At 50.2% G+C, this 16,148-nt stretch overlaps 1 protein-coding gene across 6 annotated transcripts in view; it reads left to right on the forward strand.

The window, feature by feature from the left end:
- CTBP2 (C-terminal binding protein 2) overlaps positions 1 to 16,148 on the forward strand; it is a 168,814-nt gene that overhangs the window by 51,295 nt on the left and 101,371 nt on the right. For all 6 annotated transcript variants that reach the window (XM_070363537.1, XM_070363536.1, XM_070363542.1 and 3 more), the window contains one exon: positions 872 to 976. The gene's annotated coding sequence lies outside the window, so the exon portion shown is untranslated. The remainder of the gene's footprint in view (positions 1 to 871; positions 977 to 16,148) is intronic.

Here is a 16,148-nt window from a genome sequence, read left to right on the forward strand (position 1 = left end):
CTTTCTCGGGGGACTTGAGAAGGACTGCCCGAAAACACGAACACGCCTGGTGCCTGGCACCTCTGATGGTGCCGTTGTTTCTGTCCTTCCTGGGAACGGACGGCACAGGGAAGACACCCGGGTGTTTGCCTTTTCTGTCAGCCCTGGGAGCTGTGACTTCTGCGTCCACCCCCTCTCACTGCTCTGAGCGCGCAGGAAGTGGTTCAGATAATGTGGAAGGTCCCATATATTTCCTCTTGCACGTATAGTAAAATAAATGTGAGTGCTGTTTAATGCATCACCTCGTTTCATATTGCATTTGCCAAGAAAGTACAGTTTTATTGAACATTAGGATTGAGTTCTTAACTGAGTAATCAATTTCAGTAGTAAGTTAAAATGCCTTCTATTAATGACAACTGCAACCGTTAATCAGTTACAGTGGATTAACAGTTGTCAGCACTTACGCTAATAGCACTTATAAACCATGGGATTCTGGTTTGCACTTTATAATTCCATATTTCTCAAACTGCTGGTAAGATGGTTTGCTTGAAGGTATTGATTGTTTTGTCCCTTTGCTTGCTACTTGGAGATGTAAAGAAGTTAAATGACATTTTCACGGCGATGACACAGTATCACCTTCTGGTTTTGCACACTTGGCTTCGTGTCAAAATAGATGGAAAGAGATCATTTGTTCTGGTGCTCTACTGTTTAATTTGATCTGGTGTGTGACTAAAGCAAGACAAATAGTATTTTTAATGAAACCATTTAATAACCTCTGGTAGCTTAGAATCGAAGGCATTGGAAAAATGCAATTAAAGGCTGGCTAGATGTAAACAACAAAGAAAGAAATCACTGCCTCTGCTCCACTGACCCATTTCATTTTTGCTTTCAGGGTTTCATCGCCTTAAATGGTTTTGAACCAATGAAGCTGGATTCTCTTAAAAAAGACGGACAGCCCATCGTGTGAACTATAGAGTTTGTGGACAAATTTATGTTGGTGAGTTATTATAAAATGGCTCCAGGTAAAAGTTCAGGTTTTTCAAAAAAATCTCCTTTGGAATGTGTTTTCAATTTATTGATGACTATGGATCTCCGACAGCCTCTGGATATTTCATTGGGACGTTTAATAGAGGAATCATATTGATTGTCTTTCAATTAATTGCATCTGGTATTTTCATTTATCAAAAGCAAAATACATGTAATTAACTCTGAAGCAATACAGTTCAGTGTAAAGTGATGTTGCTACTGCCACTGCTGCTATAGAGATAAGTCAACGGAAATTACACTAGGAAACTCGAGTCAGGATGGAGCCGTGTTAGGGCTTCTCGACATATTAATTACAAAGAATAAAAATGAATTAGGGAAATAGTCCCATGCCATGCCGAGTGGCTCGAGCAAAATGGTAGATGGACGTCTTTAGGAAGAAAGCAGCTTGCTGATGCTGGTGCATCTTTAATGAGCTAAGAGTCTGAGAGTTACAGACCTCCAGGATGTCCTTTTTAAATTTTTTGCCACAACCTCACAGGCCTGCAGGAGAAAGTGTTAGTCACTCAGTTGTGTTTGACTCTGAGCCCCCATGGACTTAGCCCGCCAGGCTCTTCTGTCCACGGAATTCTCCAGGCAAGAATACTGGAGTGGGTATCCATTCCCTTCTGCAGGGCATCTTCCAGACCCAGGGATTGAACCCATGTCTCCTACGTTGCAAGCGGATGCTTTACCGTTACCTAGCCAGGGATTAAACCTGTGCCCCCTGCAGTGGAAGTGTGGAGTCTAAACCGTTGGACCACCAGGGAAGTCTCCTCTAGGATGTCCTGAACATAGAAGGATTCTTTTGTGGTGGAATGGATTAGGGATGTGGGTGTGTTACGAGGAGAGCCTTCAGTTGTCGACCTTTATGTGGAGTGTGGTTGAGAAAATATTGATGGATAGACTTAAGTCCCCTTCCCACCACCAGAGCAAGGACTTGGAGTGGGTGGGGTGAGGGGGCTTCTGAGTTAATTTCAACGTGCCTTTAGCCATTTCCCACAAAACCTTTACAGAGTCGCAAAGTGCCAACTTCTCAGAAATGATTGATTTTCATCCTGCTAGGGAAAAAAAAAATTTGCTCCTTAAGCTGACAGTGTCATTTTAAAGCCAGCAAAAAAAAAGGTGAGAAAACTTTCTTGGTGTTCTTTCTGTCTAGGCCCTGGGTTTACTCCCTGCAGTATTGAGTAGGACAGACCATCTCTTAGCTGTGGATCAGGGGCTCACAAAGAATTTGTGCGGCAGCGTCCGTGCCCGGGACTCCAAAGCAGGTCCCCGCACGTGGCTCTGGAGTAAATGTTAGTAATAACACAGAAATACATGCTGCCTTTAAAACGTTAGCCTTAGGCAGCCTGGCTTTGGTGGGTGGTCCTCCTTGGGCGTGAGACACTGACCCTCAGTCTCAAGCCAGCCAAGGGGTGTGGCCCAGGAGGGGTCTCCCTGTACAGTCTCCCCCCATTTCCCATGGAGAAGAGTCACTGTGGGCCCTGGGGCTGCTCCCCCGGACCTGGGCCTGCAGAACCTGCTCCCCAGCAGGTCCCTCTTAAAGGCCTTTATTTGTGAAATGAGTAGTTCTACTGCAGTGGTCCCGTGAGCCCCTGCCTTGTATTGGGTTGGCCAGAACGTTTGTTTGGATTTTTTCCCATAACATCTTATGGAAAAATCCAAATGCAGTTTTTGACCAACCCAATAGATGTCCAGAAACCTTTGCTAAGAGTCGTCTGAGAAGGCTGCCCGGCTGAAGGTCACAGCAGAGTGTCCAGGTCACAGAGGGTGGCTTAGCAGAGGGGGCTCTGTGATCTTTGAACAAGCACAGAGGGTGGCTTAGCAGAGACGGCTCTGTGATCTTTGAACAAGTCCGAGTCTCTGTTTTCGAGAGATGAGAAGCTAGAAATAATCGGTGAACCTCCTTTGGGACAGTGGGACATGGGTGTGTCTGTTTTAGTCATGGAGGCCTCTCTCAACCATATATGCTCAATTTTGCTTTTTAAAGCCAATATTTCTTTCTTTGCTGGCTGCCACTCATTCTTCTAAAAGAAGCCTTTGTTTTAAAGACCCCATGTGCTGTAATCTGCCCCGGGTTCTTGGGCAGGGACGTCATTGCACACATTCTTTGTGGACCTGGGAAAGTTCCAAGACAGGGCTCTGGGGCTGAAGATGTGTTCAGCGGCTCACAGCAATGGAGATCCTTCAGGCTCCCACGCGCATCCAGTTTCACGTCCAAGCACTGGCAGTGCCTGACCCAAACATCAAAAAGATGGTTAAGTAACAGCGTTTTCATTTGACTCAACCTAATAATTGTACCACTGCAGGATCCTGTTGATCAGTGATCTCTATCTCAGAGGAACGTTCAGTTCAGTTCAGTCGCTCAGTCGTGTCCGACTCTTTGCAACCCCATGAATCGCAGCATGCCAGGCCTCCATGTCCATCACCAACTCCCGGAGTTCACTCAAACTCATATGTCCATTGAGTCGGTGATGCCATCCAGCCATCTCATCCTCTGTGTTCCCCTTTTCTTCCTGCCCCCAATTCCTCCCAGCATCAGAGTCTTTCCAGTGAGCCAACTCTTCACATGAGGTGGCCAAAGTATTGGAGTTTCAGCTTTAGCATCAGTCCTTCCAATGAACACCCAGGACCGATCTCCTTTACAATGGACTGGTTGGATCTCCTTGCAGTTCAAGGGATTCTCCAGAGTCTTCTCCAGCACCACAGTTCAAAAGCATCAATTCTTTGGTGCTTAGCTTTCGTCACAGTCCAACTCTCATATCCATATATGACCACTGGAGAAACCATAGCCTTGACTAGATGGACCTTTGTTGGCAAAGTAATATCTCTGCTTTTCAATATGCTATCTAGGTTGGTCATAACTTTCCTTCCAAGGAGTAAGCGTCTTTTAATTTCATGGCTGCAGTCACCATCTTCAGTGATTTTGGAGCCCCCCAAAATAAAGTCTGACACTGTTTCCACTGTTTCCCCATCTATTTCCCATGAAGTGATGGGACCAGATGCCATGATCTTCGTTTTCTGAATGCTGAGCTTTAAGCCAACTTTTTCGCTCTCCTCTTTCACTTTCAATAAGAGGCTTTTTCGTTCCTCTTCACTTTTCTGCCATAAGGGTGGTATCATCTGCATATCTGAGGTTATTGATATTTCTCCTGGCAATCTTGATTCCAGCTTGTGCTTCTTCCAGTCCAGCGTTTCTCATGATGTACTCTGCGTAGAAGTTAAATAAGCAGGGTGACAATATACAGCCTTAACGTACTCCTTTCCCTATTTGGAACCAGTCTGTTGTTCCATGTCCAGTTCTAACTGTTGCTTCCTGACCTGCATACAGGTTTCTCAAGAGGCAGGTCAGGTGGTCTGGTATTCCCATTTCTTTCAGAATTTTCCACAGTTTATTGTGATCCACACAGTCAAAGGCTTTGGCGTAGTCAATAAAGCAGAAATAGATGTTTTTCTGAAACTCTCTTGCTTTTTCCATGATCCAGCGGATGTTGGCAATTTCATCTCTGGTTCCTCTGCCTTTTCTAAAACCAGCTTGAACATTAACATAGCATAAATGCATGCAATGTCAGGATGAGATGGCAACACACTTCCTGTAACAAACTTCCTGGGCACCTAGCATGCTCAGACATTCTGCCTCGTGTGATGGTTCTCAGGACATAGGTGTTTTTAGCATAACTTGTGGGAACAGGTTTTTGGCAGCGCTCTGGAAAAGCTCAAGAAGCTCAGTGTGGCCCTGGAGTTGGCCCTGATTGGAGCGTGGCCGCCATGCCTGGAGGATGATGCCTGGAGTTGGCCCTGATTGGAGCGTGGCCGCCACGCCTGGAGGATGATGCCTCGTGGTGTTTGCGCTCTCACCCATGGTAACCATGGCCCTGGTGGCCTGGCTCCTCCCCAGCACTAGGCACCCTGCCAGTGGATTAACCTTTGCCCCTGACCATCCCCAGGTATACTCGCAGGGTGGGGTTCATCCTTGTCCTAGGAACATGTGTTAGTTCCGGGCTCTTCTCTCCTCGGCTCATTTCTGCACCCAGCACGTTGTACCCCAGTTTTCGGGTGGCTGTCTACGATCAGCCCCACCTGCAGCCCGTCTGGGGCAGCATCTTGAATTGCAGCCTGAGAAAGGGACCCCATGTCGATTTCAACCTGATAGCTTACCTGTTGAGTTCTCCTTCTAGACACATCTTTTTTAATGTGGGGAGAGAGAAGGAAATAGGTGAAGAACTCAGTTCGTAGGAAGTCTGTCGGAATGGCAGATCTGCGTGGTGCTAGAACCACGCGTAGGTCTTGTCTTCTTGGCATGTTTGTGCGTGCTCTCATTTAAGGGCATTAAGATTTCCCAGTATTTCTAGACTTGATACTCTGGCTTTTGTGGATTTTTCTTTTCCTAACTTCAAACCAGACATTTCCACTTTCTCCCCAAAGAGGCTCCTCTGTCGTCCGTAGTGAACAACTACCCGATACGTTAAGATCTGTTGCACTTTGTCCTGCTTTTACTGTCCAGCCTGTAGCTGTTGCTTGCTCGCTGGCTTCTGGAGCCAGCGTCAGTTCTCCCGGGGTTCGGGTGGGTCCATTGTTTCTTCTTGTGCCATTTGTTATTAAGCATTAATATTTGTAGCGGTGCCAGGTAACCTTGTAATTTCAACAGAAGTGTCGGGGAAAGAAATAAGTGCTTGTTGTCAAACGTCTACAACTAAGTGGAAACACAAATCACAGCCCTTAGCTTTTATTCTGTGAAGTGATGGTGGGGTAGCGGTGGCTGTGGTTTGGCAGACACGGCGGGGTATCCGGCTGCCTGCACCCAGAGAAGCGCGTGCGCTGCTTCATTTTGACAGATTGCGATAATGCTGTAGAAGCTTGACCGGCCTTACAAAACCCCAGGGAAAGGTGATCTGAGGTTCTCCAGGAGCCGGTGACTCAGAGGGGAGGGCCTCGCGAAGTCTGCCTTGGGGACCAGGCAGTTGTGACCTGAGTGTGGCTTCAGTGGGCCAGGGGGGTTCAGTCACGTCATCTCCAGTCTTGAGGGTTTCTGCCCTGTTTCTGCCAACACAGCTTCCTTCTCCCCCGACAGAAGGGGAAAGGACTGCCTTACCCCAGAAACAAGTGTCTGCACCCTGCAGCCACCCTGACTGCTGCTTCCCCGGGCACGGGAGGGACCCGGCTCTGGTCACGCTGGTCCTCGGTTTCGGCCTCCAGGGTCCCCTGGAGCTCAGTCTGCACAAGGGGTGTGTGATCCTCCTCCAACTTTTAGGCTAGAGGCATGGCTGCCAACATCGGAAACCACAAACCAGAGCACGATTCGCTGGGCCTTTCATCTCCGGGGACTTTCTAGATGAGAAACAGCCAGGAGGCTGAGATCCGGGCGGCGGGGATGATGCTGATGGACCTGCAGCCCGCTCTCCGTGGAGCTAGGGGAGGGCCCCGCTGGAGCTCTGGTTCCTGGTTCTTGTCTGTGTTTCTTCCTGAGCCTCGGATCCAAGCTCCTGCAGGGGCCCTTCTCTGGAAGGTGTTGCTCAGCCCTTATCCTTTCCTCCTAGAATTTCCAGATTCCCACGAGGCTTCTTGGGCAGCCCCAGGGAGATCAGCCAGCCAGTCCCCTTGTTCTGTTTTCAAGTACTGTCCGTATCCTGCTCACACGGGTTGAGTCCCCAACCCGTGTTGGTTGAGTCACCCTCTCTTTCTAGTGGGTCATTTTCCTGCTCTGTTGGGGCTGTTCCCTGCCTCCCGCCCCTCCAGACTGATGGCTGGTTCTAATCCAAGTCTCTTCCTCAGCCAGGGAGGCGTGGAACTCTGGCATCCGTGTGTCTGGAATACAGGCAGTCTGCCTCCCGCACTTCCTGGGGTTTCCGGCCAGGGAGCGACTCTACTGAGCTGGGCAGGGGGTGAGCCTGCCTGGGAGAGACTGCTTCTTGCAGCCCTCTGTCCTGGGAGGGACACGAGTTGGGTCATCACCAAGCACACCATTCAGTGTTGTGCAGCGACAGGCTAGATATTGGCCCTCTCTTCCCAAGATCCTATGACCTTGCCTGAGATTCCTGTTTTATTAGTGAGTAATAATAGTATTAATTTATTAAGTGATGCTGAGATCATATGCCAGCACTTGGGGCCCACGAGTAGACCTGGGGCTCAGACTCCGACGGTGTAACTCCAGATTCAGGGTTCCCTAGGTCCCTGCTGAAACACTTCGGTCCTATGACTTGCTCCCTCCCAGCATACAGGACCCCCCTGTAGCGATGACCCTGTCATTATTGGCCCTGGGGTCTGCGGTTCTCTGGGAAGTTCATGTTCTCGTGTGCGTGATGGAGTCTGTCCCTGCCCCAGGCACTTGGTCCCCGGGATGCGGGGGCTGACCGTGGGCTGGCTGCCTGTCCCCGGGGGTGTGACTGTCTGCCGGGAAAACCCCTCTGAGTCCAGCTGTGATGGGGACCTGGACAAGCCCGCACACGGGGATTCCTGCCCCTGGCCTCCCTGATAGACAGGAGCAGCCGCCCCAGGTTCTGGGGCCACCAGAGGCCTGTGTCATGGGTCTGATCCTTATCACTTCCCTGGGACTGGGAGCCAGGTGGGTGTGGGAGGGAAGAGTAGATGGGGGTAAGGACCTGCGACAGGCTTAGGGCCAGGCCCGCCGATGGACATACTTCACGTTGACTGTAAGTTTCAGGTTGAGTGTGTACAGGTCAGTGTGTGAGTGGGTGGGAAATGGACTTTGTCGTATAAAACTGTTTGGGTCTCAGGCAAGCATTTTGCGTTGTGAGTAATTGGAGAGGAAGAGGTTATTTTTTTGTATAAATATTTTTGTTGAGCATTTATATGTTACCACTGCTGCTATAAGTATTTCTAGAATGCATTGGGCCAGTTAAACATCTTTTTAAAATACAGTCTTAGTTTTAGCCCCTTTTGGTGGTCATTCCATCTAGATCTTTGTGGAGGAACACACAGCACCTCCCCAGGTTCAAGTGTACATCTGGCCTGGCTTTCAGCTTCTCCGCTGTAAACGCTAAGGAAATGTTCCACAGCCCAAGAAGCAGTCCACATGATGCAGGAAGATCCAGGACACTCCGGAGTTTCTTCATTTACTTTCTGGGTCCTGAGTTGCCGTATATTTTCTAAAGTAAGGCTTTAGGAAGTGGCTGGACTTCAGTCAGCCAAGGTGGAAGTGGCTTCCCCCTGCACTCCCGTCTGTCTTTTGCTTTATTGGTGGTTGATTCTTTTATTTTTGGCAAACTTGGAAACTCCCACCTGGCCCTGTGCTGTTAAAAATAGTCTTCCTGGTTAACTGAAGGCATTTGCAATTCATTCTTCCACGTAGCAATTAAGATAATTCCCTTAGACTCTGTACCAGTTAAAGATAAATAGGTTTTAAAGAAAATGCCTTATAATCCATTGGTTTGTGTGTGCAGGCAGATGGGTAATACTTGAGAATGTCCGTGAGTGGACTCCTGTGAAAGGGGGTAAAATGCAATGTTTTTCTGTATTTCTCTGAAGCAGCAGCCCGAACAGTGACATTTATACATATTTTATAACGTGGTTTCTTTAAGCAGAGGGCTCAAACAAATCAATTTCTCAGCAGTCTACTGTTTAAAAGCAACAGCAGCAACCTGTGGGGTAAGTTACAGAAGCTGTTAAAATTAATTATATTTGTCAAAAAGATAGAACGTTAAGGAAAAAATGTGAATATGCGGGGTTAAAAAACAGACTATGGGCTAGAAGCAGTTCTGAGCCTCTGATCCTGGTATTTAATTCCCATCTCTTCATGTGCCCACCGATCGGCTCGCGTGGCTCCCACCCGGGACCCGCTTTCCAGCCTTTCTGCACACTGACGGGTGGATCAGATGTCCTCGTGAGCGTCCTCAGATCTGCTTAGGGCAGCCTTGATTTGTCAGACAGCACTGTGCTGTCCTTTAATATAGGAGGTTTGCAGAAAAAGAGTATTGGTGCAAAGATATCTGGTTCCTGTGTCTTGTAACTCAACACCTGGTCTTTGGCCGCCTCCCCTTTTCCGGTTCAGCGTATACATTGTTGAACTCAAAGGAAACCTTTGTTGGCCAGAGCAGGGTGTAACCTGCAACTCCTTGAAAAATTCAGCTGAAGCAGTACAGGGCCATGCTCGGGTTCGTGGGGTCCAGAGGGAGGCTGTTGTTGGCTGGGCGGGGCTTTCATTCCGGGTCCTGGAGCCTCAGAACAGGCCTTGCAGTGCACTTTTCCGGGCTGCCCCTTGATTCCTCAGGTCACAACCGCCTGCGTCCCAGCCCTTCTGCATCCTGCAGACAGGTGTCCACAACTCAGAAACGGGCATGTGGGAAGAAGCACCATGGGAAAGGTGGGCCCTGCGTCCTGCGAGGTATTGACTCAAGTTGCCCTTGGCTCCATCCGCATCTCTTGGTCAATATTGATAACCTTTTCTGGACGCCCATTGCCACCCCAGTTCGTGGGTCCTCACTCGTGTTTCCTGGGTGCTTGCAAGTTCCCCAGTCATTGTTAAGGCAGAAACCCGGGACTTGAGTCTCTTCTGACTCCATCAGGCGAGAGGAGACAAAGATTTTGTAAAGAAACTCAGATTCAGAAGTGGCGCTCTGTTATCATAGAACCTTCCAGAGTGATTTCTGCAAGCTTTCCAAAGCAGAGGCCACATCCGATGATGCCCTCATGATCTCTTTGATTTTCTGTACATGATCCACATGTTACAGATGCCACAGGACTACCTTTTTAAAAAAAAAAAACTATTTGGGTGCACCAGGTCTTAACTTGTGGCATGCAGGATCGACTTCCCTGACCAGGGCTTGAACTCGTGGCCCCTGCAATTGGGAACATGGAGTCTTAGCCCCTGGACCAGCAGGGACATCCCAGGACTGCTTTTTGAATAAATGAATCCCAGGCTGTGGAGAGACCAGGGAGGTGCGGGGTGGCTGAGCCCGTGCTGGTGTCTGCCCATCTCAGCATCTGTCCGAAAGGAAGGGTTGACTCTGTGTCAACTGGGAGTGTTTTCTGCTGACAGAAGGCAAACCAGCATGTGCTTACACTACCTGTTTGGAGGAGGTGTGTGTGTACGCTCTGAAATGATAAATCCATGTTCCTGAACTTTCCGCAGCAGGAGAGCATGTCTGTGCCTCCCCTGCGTGCAGGTGCGCGTGCGTAGGGCAGGGAGTTTGAATTCTGCGTGTCTGGGGGACCCAGCTGTACTCTCCTCTCATCTGGGGGGCTGTGCTTGTGGCGGCTTCGTGGGCAGGAGGGGGTTGTGTTTCAGCCACCATGATTGCGTCTGAGCTGGGATTACCAGGACCTGGACGTCGCCCCAGGTCCCTTGGGGCCGAAGGACAGATGGTGCGCGTATCAGATTCCTTCATGGACACAGTGTGGCGGCCTGCCCTGCCCCGCCCGCCTTTGGAGATCTGGAGGCTGGGATTCTGTGCATGCGGATCTTGTTTGTTAAAAATCCGAACTTTGAGAATCCAGTGCTCCTGACTTTTCATATTTCAGTCAGGCTCACCTCCACTTCTAATTACAGCAGAAGAGGACCTCCAAACTGCGATGCAGGGTTGAACTCCCTCTCAAAAGAGGGTCCTTATTGATTGGTACTCGGATCCCCCACGGCCAGTGGCAGCGCCGCGGAGGCCTGTTTCAGGCTGGAGAGACTTCTGCTGGCGTGTCTAAACGAGGCAGAGGGATGTGGCCTTAGGCTTGGCCGGAAAGCTGCCCAGCTCTGTAGTCTGGGACTGCGCGAGCAGGGAACAGCCCACACGGCCTTGGCACCTCCTCCTCGTGTTTCCACGGGGAAGGTTAAGATCGCAGTGGCCAAGGCCTTGGTGATGGTGCGGGGCCGGGTCCTGAAGGCGGAGCCAGGGCAGACTAAAGCCCTCTTTACTTAGTGCCTCGGGCTCGCTCTCTGCCAAATGCGGGTGAGCCGGTACTAAACCAGAGTTGTGGGGGTTCATTGAGACGTCATCGAGGAGGGCTCGGCCGGTACCTGGTGCATCGTGAGGGCTTCGTAGAGAATGACTGCCGTCGTCATCACCATTGTCGTCATCGTTAGCAGCATCTGCACATGAGATGGTCACTCAGCTTGGAGGGGAGCCCAGTGACCTGCCCACGGCTGGAGGAGCACAGAGCCCAGGGCGCCCCTCGAAGGAAACAGCCGTGCTCTGGGTGATGTAAACATTGAGATGAACTGTAGATTCCCTTGTTCATGGCAGCTCTGTCTGGCTTTCCTCCTGGGATGTTGAAGTGACATGCACCCCCCCTTCCCCACCAGCCTAGTAATGATGTTTCTTCGTCAAGAGATGGAGAAGGTGTAGGGTTCCCCGAGGCATCCCCCACATGTTGCATGATAAGTTTGAGCTTTTATTTTCATGAGGATGAGCTGATTGCAGCCATAGCAGAGGTGAGGTGCTGGCGGCCGGGATCTGTGCCCAGGTGTACCTGGCTACCTGTCTAATGATGCGTGTCCTGGGAGCGGTCCCCTACTCTCCTGTCAGAGGCTCAGGTCTCTGCAGTTTGCCTGAACACTGAATGTGACCAGCAGGGCTGCGGCCAACTCAGCCCCTGGTCTCTCCCCAGCGGTGACCGGGTCAGCCATGGAGAGGGACCAGCACACGGGGCTTTATCCTGAGAGGCGAGCCGGGTGAGGCTGGTTAGCACGGCCACTTCACATGAAAGGCTGTTAGATTCAGGTCACCGGGTTTGGACTCCTGCATTTTATGGCAACGTCTAAAAATGCAGATTTGTAACAACCAACGTTAATGAATTCAGACTGTTTGAATTTCACACTGAATAATGGCTGGAATTATCAGAGCCGGGGGCTTATGAGATCCTTGGATCAGTGTAATCTTTTCTCAAGATTCAGTTGATAGCATGATGTAATATCACATTACTTTTATTAACAGTCCTGGCCATAAAAGAAACACCCCTATTAGGGCAGGAGAATTTAGTAAAAATAGTAGAAATAATGAGACCATTTGGAATGTGTAATCTATTCGGTAAATTTCAAGATGCCACATCTCATTTAAAATGCAACGTTGTGCCCGTAGATATTGAAGGTAATACCCCAGTACCCTAGGGCTTCCTTTTTTTACATTAAAAATACTCTATTTAAATGCAGATTTGATTTGCAATCTAGGAAGAGAAGCACAGAAGGACAGCTCTGCATCTATCGAATCAGTTCTGGTTTCCTGTAGTTCTCTGCCTTTTTCGCCGTCACCGTCTACCCCAAAGGGTAATCTGTAAACATACAACTTTAGGAATGCGCATGAAGTTTCAAAGGATAATAGCGTTGTAATATCTTTGTCTTCCTTAGAATTTTCCTCCACACACCACCTCCCACCACCCCAAGCTGAAGAAATACAAAAGGCCCCCAGATTTCATCAGAGGGCAGAAGCTTGAACTGATTCACAAGAAGTGAACACACATCCAAGAACTCTGCTTAACCTCATTTCTTTCTAGAATGTATTGCTTCTAATTCTGTGTGTGCATGTGTTTTTATTCCCCCCTGAGTCCTGTCCTTCCATGGCTTTTTTTCCACGTGCATTTAAAGCTCATTACCTGGAAAACTAATAGAACAGCCACATTACCGGGTGCAAATGTCAGGAAAAGACGAGGGCTTCCCTTCCGAGTACGGAAGCGACGCGTTTGATGTTGAGCTTCAGTTACCAAAGAAATGGATTTATAGCTTTTGACATTCTACTCTTAGAATTAATTAGGTGGCTAATCATTATAAATACCATTTTCTTTTGCTGTTGTCTCCATTTAACAGAGCATCTCCTGCTATATGCACATGTCAGTTTCAAACTGAGAGTTGTGTTTTGGCTTTTATGCTCTGTCAAGGGAAAATGAAAGTAAATTCTTTATAATATGCTAATTGATCTATTTGGGAGTTTTCAGATATAGACAACATCTGTGCTTGCCAGTAACACAGTTAATAGCTTCCGATCTTCCACATAAGAAGAGATTTTCACTGCATGCAACCTCGCTGAGACATGCTGTGTCCTCCCCAGAGCTTGGCCCTGTGGAATTTGGGGCCTGAGACCATGGGAGTGGTCCCTAAACTTTGTGGCACCGAAGACCGATTTCACAGAAGACAACTTTTCCACGGACCAGGAAGAGGGGTTGGGGGGGGGTGGTAGTGGTTTTGGCACGGTTCACGCGTGTTACATTTATTTTGTATTTTTTTATTTTTAATTATTTATTTTGGGCTGCGTTGGGTTTTCGTAGCTTTGCTCAGGATTTCTTTAGTTGCAGCGAGCAGGGACTACTCCTGGTTATGCCGCTCGGGCGTCTCACCGCGGTGACTTCTCCACTTGCAGAGTGCGGGCTGTCCACGCGCGGGCTCAGCCGTTGTGGTGCACCAGCTCGGTCACTCCGCAGCACGTGGGATCTTCCAGGACCGGGGTTCAAACCCAAGTCCCCTGCGTTGGCAGGTGGGGATTCTTACCCACTGCACCACCGGGGGAGTCCCACATTGTACACTTTTTATTTCTAATCTAATGCTGCCGCCGATCCGACAGGAAGCACGGGTCTGTGGCCCAGAGGCTGGGGACCCCTGATAGGGAGGACGGCCAGCTCTAGTCTTGTGTCCCCACCCCTCACCCCAGCCTAGACCAGACTGGCTGGAGGGATGGGTTCAGAGCAAGTGACCTGGGCTTGGGCAGCTCTCCGAATCTTTCTGTCCTCCTTGGAGATGCCACCTTCTCTGGTCACAGGGTGCCCTTGTATTTTCCCTTAGGCAGTGGTTTTGGCAACTTAAGAACGTGTTCTTTTCTTCCAAACCCATAGCTAGGAAGTGTCCTGTCTTTTACTACTAGGTGTGAGGAGCTGCACCCTGTAAATGCTGCCTCCTGGAAAAGGAGAGTTTGGGGAGGTGTCCCTCCAGTGTGCCTGGGCACTGGGGCTTGTGTTGCAGGCCTGCCCTGGCCACGGAGCACAGAGTTGAAAGGGCACTTATGTTTGGAGGCTTGAAGTGGTTCAGCACTGGCTTGCAGAAGGAGGCAGGTTGAGTCCAGTGTTCCGACCAAGCCTATCCCTCCTGGATGCTCAACTGCATTCGGCCTCCTGCATGTGGCTGGTCCTGTGAAGGTGGAGATAGGGAATCTTTATTCTTATTTTGCATGTGGCTGGTCCTGTGAAGGTGGGGATAGGGAATCTTTATTCTTATTATCTTAGGGGCTTCCCTGATAGCTCAGTTGATAAAGAATCTGCCTGCAATGCAGGAGACCCTGGTTTGATTCCTGGGCTGGGAAGATCCACTGGAGAAGGGATAGACCCCACTCCAGTATTCTTGGGCTTCCCTTGTGACTCAGCTGGTAAAGAATCCGCCTGCAATGCGGGAGACCTGGATTTGATCCCTGGGTTGGGAAGATCCCCTGGAGGCGGGAAGGGCTACCCACTCCTGTGTTCTGGCCTGGAGAATTCCGTGGACTGTATAGTCCATGGGGTCATGGGGTCACAAAGAGTCGGACATGACTGAGCAACTTTCAGTTTCCCTGTAGTGGATAATGGGGGTGAGTTGCCTGCTCTTGGCTCCTGGCAGGAGCAGAGGTGGGGTTTGAACCTAGGTCTGGGTTGTACCTGCATACACAGCCTGTTGGCCCCATCACCATCTCCCAGAAACCTCTGGACACTGGGTATAAAGGGCTTGATGTCGATGTTGAGTGTCCCTGGCCAGCTGATCTGATTGTCCTCTCCCTGCAGACTCCCAAGTTTGTTTGCAGACAACCTCTGATCGGGGCCTTCTTGACCGAAGTGCTCCCAGACAGCCACTCTTATCGAGTTCTGTTTGGGATCCAGAGCTCCGAGGACCCAACCTGGCTGGGGGCGGCCCCAGACCAGGACGAGCCCCTCGGACTTTGCAGTACTCAAGCCCCCGGGCTGGACCAGTGCAGGGAGGGGAGCTCTAACCTCAGAGGGTCTGTCCCTCCTGTTTTTATCTCTCTGTTTAGCAGAAGCAGCCCCCACGCTGGCACTGTGAGGACGTAACTGGGGTGGGGGCCAGGCAGGGGAGAGGGATGAACAGCAGGTCTTCTCGCCCGCCCCTCCCTGGAAGCCTGGCCCTCTCACCCCCACGTCCTGGTCTTCCTGCGGGCTGCTGACCACAGAGACTCCAGCCAAGTGATGTATTAAGGGCCGGCTACGTGCTGGGCGCGGTGTATCCTCCTGTGAGCCCTGATGCTCAGCCACCTGTGACGCTGTGTGGGTGTCGTCATTCCCAGCACAGGTAGAGAAATGGGCTGTGCCATCTGAGGGTTTCTGTCCAAGACCCTACAGCCCGTTCTGCGGGCTGAACACTTCCTACTTCACACCTGCCCAGGGACCGGCGGCTGAGAAGTTACAGTGCCTAGTAGGGCCTTCACGAGGGTGGTTAGTGACTTTACTGTTGGCCTCTTTTCAAAAAGTAGTTATTTGGCTGCTGGGTCTTAGTGCAACACACAGAATCTTCGGCCCTTGTTGCGGCTTGCAGGGTGTTTTAGATGGGACATGCAGCGTCTTTAGTCGTGGCGTGTGGGATGTAGGGCCCCGAGCAGGGATTGAACCCGGGCTCCCCGCACTGGCAGTGCAGAGTCTTAGCCCCCAGACCACCAGGGAAGTCCCTCTTTTCTCTCGTTTGAACCTAGATCCTTTGGCAAAATCACTGCAGAGGGGTTGTCCTTGAGACTGCGGCGTTACCAGCACCTGTGACCTATTCATCTCTGGCTGAACTTGTCCATTCAGGTGCACTTAGATGTACACACAATTGCACACATTCAGATACACGCGCACACTCACATGCACACGGATGTGGACATGCTCCTACATGCACACGTGGGGGTGTGGCCCTCATGGTGTTCCCCGTGATGGAGGGGCTCCTCAGGCCCATCCCCGGGTGCTCGCCTTGGCTGACTCTTGGGATCGGCTTGAACACGTACGGGCTCTCTGCTTCCATGGTGGTGAGCAGAGGTCTTAGACAGAGTCATCCATCACGCTGTTGGCTGAAATGTTTATAGAAATTGAGTTGGGGGTAATTAGACGTTGCTGCTGCTTTCTCCATCTTCCCCAGCTTGACGCGTAGGGGCAGTTTCATCTGAGACTAGTAAATGTTATAATGGATTTAAAAGAGGAAGCTGCGTGGCCCGGGCTGGCACGTTAGCTTCACCACTGTGGCCACCGGAGCCTCTCAT

This window comes from Bos mutus, chromosome 26 (assembly GCF_027580195.1).
Source record: "Bos mutus isolate GX-2022 chromosome 26, NWIPB_WYAK_1.1, whole genome shotgun sequence".
NCBI lineage: Eukaryota > Metazoa > Chordata > Mammalia > Artiodactyla > Bovidae > Bos > Bos mutus.